Genomic DNA, 4,745 nt, shown 5'->3' with positions numbered 1-4,745 from the left:
TTTTTTTAGAAAATTTCAAGTGTTCTCAGTCTCCTTCAGCCAGTTCATGCAAGTCACAAATGCCAGTTGAAGTTATACAACCACTGTTATACAACCACATACAGGCATTGCAGTACAAGCTGCACCGTCTAGCACAGATTGCAGGGTGCAGTTTACACACACACAGCCATTTTCCCCACAATCTCCACGTGGAGAACGGAAGCCTATATTACAGAGTGGCTTATCTAGACAGATGCCACAAAGTGCAACACAAGGCATGGCACACCTGGTGGTTGTACAGGGAGGAATTCTACACACAGCTTCATTTTCAGGAGGTAAGACTGACAGACTTATCTAAATGAGTTAAAATCCGTCTGTTTAGACCAGCCCACAACTCCAGTTGTCAGTGCATGTGCTTCTGCCTCTTTCAGAGAGGAGGAAGATTGGCACCTTTGTGACGTTTCAGTGCCAGCAATGTCTCATGGTAGTGATTCCAGCTGGGATGGCACAGTGCATGATTTCTCATCACTTTATGTTGAGGCCTTTTTGTTAGCGGCTCCTGACTCAGAAACCATAATGTCAGCCACTGACTCCTTGCTGTCACATTTAGCCCAGAATGGCTTCAAGGTCTCCAAGGACAAACTGCAGATTGGGAGACCTCGAGTCTCCTTTCTGGGACGTGTGGTGTCTGCTTCTAGACTGCATATGACTGAATCACAAAAAACTGATAGTCTCTCACATTCTAAGCCCACCAATGTTAAGATGCAGTTCTTAGGGCTTATTAATTACAGCAAGAGTTTTGTGCCCAATTTCACCAGCCTTGTGGTACCTCTCCGTGCCATGCTTACATAGGTGGGCTACAAGAAACTATGGTTCTACTCTGTTATGGACTCCACAAGCAGAGGAGGCCTTTGTTGCCATTAAACAGGCTTTGTCACACGCATGTGCTTTGCATGCACCTGACTACTCAGCCTTTTCATTTAGATGTTGATGAAAAGGACAGCACTGTGAATGCTGTCCTATTTCAAAAGGGGGAGGGAAGTAGAGGACACAACCGAAAGGTGTTGAAGTACTACAGCTCTAAGTTGGACAATGTTGAAAAGGGACATCCAACTTGTGTGAGACATGTCGCTGCAATCGGTCGAGCGATACTGAAAACCTCACATATCACAATGGGTTATCAAACTGTTGTACACACCACACATGGTGTCAGGGCATTTCTGGATTCAAAAGCTTTTACATTGTCTGCACATCGGACCCAGAACTTACAACAGCTGTTGAACCAGACTCACATACAGTTTACAAGTGAGGGAACAAACATGGCTACACAGATGGTCACTGAGCAGGATCATGATTGTGTGAGCAAAACAGACAGAGATGAGACTGCATGAGAACCTGTAAAAGGAACCTGTACCTAATGCAGAGGTAACACTGTACTGTGACAGTCACAATCATCAGACTGCCACTGGCAGTCTAGTCGCTTCATACGCTGTGGTCGAGGACACAGCGACTGGGTTAAGAACACTGCAAGCTGATGTGATCTCACAGCCAAGTTCAGCCCAGATGGCTGAGCTGATTGCTCTTATAGAATTGTGTCAGTTGTCAAAAGGCAAAGTTGTAAATATCTACACAGATTCTGCGTATGTGGTACAGGCAGTACATGTAGACTTGTGCCCCTGGAGAAGAAAAAGTTGTGTGACTTCAACTGGCTATCCGGTAAAAGACTTGCAGCGGTTACTGGACCTAGATCAAGTGTTGTTGCTACCAAAGCAGGTGGCAATTATTAAGTGCAAGGGACATCAGAAAACAGGCAGCCGGTTATCAGATAGCTCAGGGAGCTATGAAAGAGATCCAAGACCTACGGGGTCAGAGCTTTGGAAGCTCAGTACAAACAGGACCCAGGCCTAAGGGGTCAGAGTTTAAGGAGCCTAGGACAGGCACTCAGGACCCAGGAGGTCCAGCTAAGGGAGCTAAACAGATGAGTCAAGACCCTGCAGAAGGGGGTCACATTCATGAGACAGAGTTGAGCTTGCAGACTATTAGGGAAATACAGAATAAAGCTGCTCCTACTGAAAAGCAGGCGTGGCTAGCCTACTGAGTTTGCTGTGTCAAGAAGCGCACAGTAGAGGACACTGTGCAAGCTCCAAGATTAATAGTCTGATCCCTCAAAATTGGTTGCATCCGCATTTGAGGGATATCACCAAGTACTTTGTTGCAACACGTGAGACATGTAATCAGTTCAACCCCAGAGCCGCACTGAAGGTGTGGCTAGGGGGATTTCCAGTTCCAGATGCTCCCTGGAAAGAGACGTGGGAGCTGATAAAGGAGTTGAAGGAAAATGATGTTTACTTGTCTGTGTGGATCCGTTTTCCAAATGGGTAGAGGCCTTACCCATGAAAACAGAGACAGGTAAAGAGGTAATTAAGTGGCTCACTAGGGAAGTGATCTCCCAGTTTGGGGTACCTGAGACTATCAGATCTGATAATGGAACAGACTTCTCAAACAATGATTATGATCATTAGACTTCATTCTGACTGAAAAAGGGAGTGTTTGTACTATGTATCATGTGGCCTCTCAAGGCCTTGTTGAGTGTGCAAACAGAGCCATAAAAGAAGGGCTCGCGAACGTCTGCGCAGATACTAACTTAACCTGGGTTGAAGCTCTACCTATTGTATTGTTCAACCTCAGGTCCACTCCGAATGCGACACTTAATGTAAGCCCACATGAAATCCTGACAGGGAGAAAGATGCCCTGTCCTCTAACTGTTATGCCTAGAGAGTCAACAGATTCTTCTTCTGACATGAGTATGTCAGACGATTGAACAACGCTGTGATGAGAGTCTCTGAACAGGTTATTGAAATCCTGTGCAGGGACCAACCTGAGGAACCCACACCACACCAGTTGCAGTGGAAAGCTGGGTCTATTGAAAGGTGCATAAACTTAAGTGGTCAGAACCACATTGGAAAGGACCTTACAAGGTAGCAAAAACTACCACACACTGTGTGAAAGTGTGGCTCACTGAGAACAAGCTAAGTAACTGGATCCATAAGACACATTGCTCTCCAGCTGAAGATCCAACTGGATGGACAGTGAATGAGGTCAGGGCTGATTTAAGAACCTCATTACTTGAGTCGATATACATTCCTGTAGAACCAGAGCCATAGTCAGAAGAGGACCTACACTAGTGTAATATCTATCAGAGAACAAAAACGTTGACAGGGACAGCAGACAAAATGCCTAATCTGGCAAGTTTAGGCAGTCGTCCTGGTATGGTTCTCTGTTTTCTGGGCCTCATTAGCCTAGTTATAGTGGTACCTATATTATGTTGGGAAACAAGGTCCCACATACGCTGTGAGAAAAGAGCTAATGTCCTGATTCCACTCGAGTTGGTTTTTGATTTGGGTAAAACTTCCACTTTAATGATAGATGCATGTGACATTCTTGACTGCTCTGGGTGGCCTCAGCAAGAGCATTTAAGACAGTTTGATAAATACATTTGTATACTGTCCTATGTCCAGTTTAATATATGGTCCTTATTTCATTCTAAGCTCTGTGCGTATTATGTCCATTTTAATGTTTAATGTCCTTACTAATCTTACCAGAGATTTAGTTGTTGAGTTTCAGGAGCAACTGGCAGCCACTTCTCTTATGTCGTATCAGAACAGATTGGCATTAGACTTCATTCTGGCTGAAAAAGGGGGTGTTTGCACTATGACTGGGCAACAGTGTTGTACTTGCATGCCTAATAATACTGCTCCTGATGGCTCCATTGCTAGGGCCCTGACAGGGTTAAAAATCTTATCAGAAGAGATGGCTGAACATTCAGGAATTAATAATTACATAGATGATTGGTTTGAAAAAAATGTTGGCATGTGGAAAAATTTTGTGGTTTGGTGCCAGCAGTTACTTTGCTGACCCTGTGCGGATGCGGCTGCATCCCCTGCATTAGGCATCTTTGTCTAAAGTGTATCACCACTGCCATTGATAATAGATACCCATTCACTCCTGCCTATGAGATGGTTCAATACCAATCTCCATGGGAAACCATGCCCATGATCTAACTCACTGAGCCCGGTGAGTCTGAGATTGAAGAGGATCCCTCAGATGGGGAAGAAGACAGTGATCTCCCTTCATACTATTGCTAAGGGTTAACACATATCCACATATATTCTTGCATACCTGTAGGTGGTGTGGACTCATAGGCTTGTAATTCTGATTGAGTAGCATTTTGTGATTAATGTGTGATACTGGAAGAAAATTTTTAGTCTCCAGCATAATGGATTCCTCCTGCAAATGTTATGATTAACCAATGATTGTTTGCTATATGTTGTTTAGACATTTCCACATTTTTGTCTGAAAAATGCTATAATTGCTAAGAATATCAGCTTTCACATAGAAGCTTACATATAGGGCCACACACCTGGCCAATAAAGCAGATTCTGAGATTCTGATTCTAAGGTGACATCTTTACTTAGTGACCCGTCCTCACCAGCACCCATGACCAGCACGCCGAAGACCAGTATGCCGAGACAAGGAGAGTATGAAGGGGTTGCTGGACCCTCAGCTGTATGAAGAAACACGCAGGTATATTGATATCTGCGAGGGCAGATGAGTGTTGGAACCAACAATTAGCAGGAACCAACAACAAGTATGACCCATGTATGGAATGAGGCAAGTGATTTGCTACAGAGGTTAATAGTTTTTGAGGGACTGGATCTGGAATTGAACACAATTGGAGACACTGAACAACATTATCATGAATCGGA

Source organism: Monopterus albus, unplaced genomic scaffold (genome assembly GCF_001952655.1).
Source record: "Monopterus albus unplaced genomic scaffold, M_albus_1.0 scaffold93.1, whole genome shotgun sequence".
Taxonomy (NCBI): Eukaryota; Metazoa; Chordata; class Actinopteri; order Synbranchiformes; family Synbranchidae; genus Monopterus; species Monopterus albus.
Note: the sequence above shows the minus strand (reverse complement) of the source record.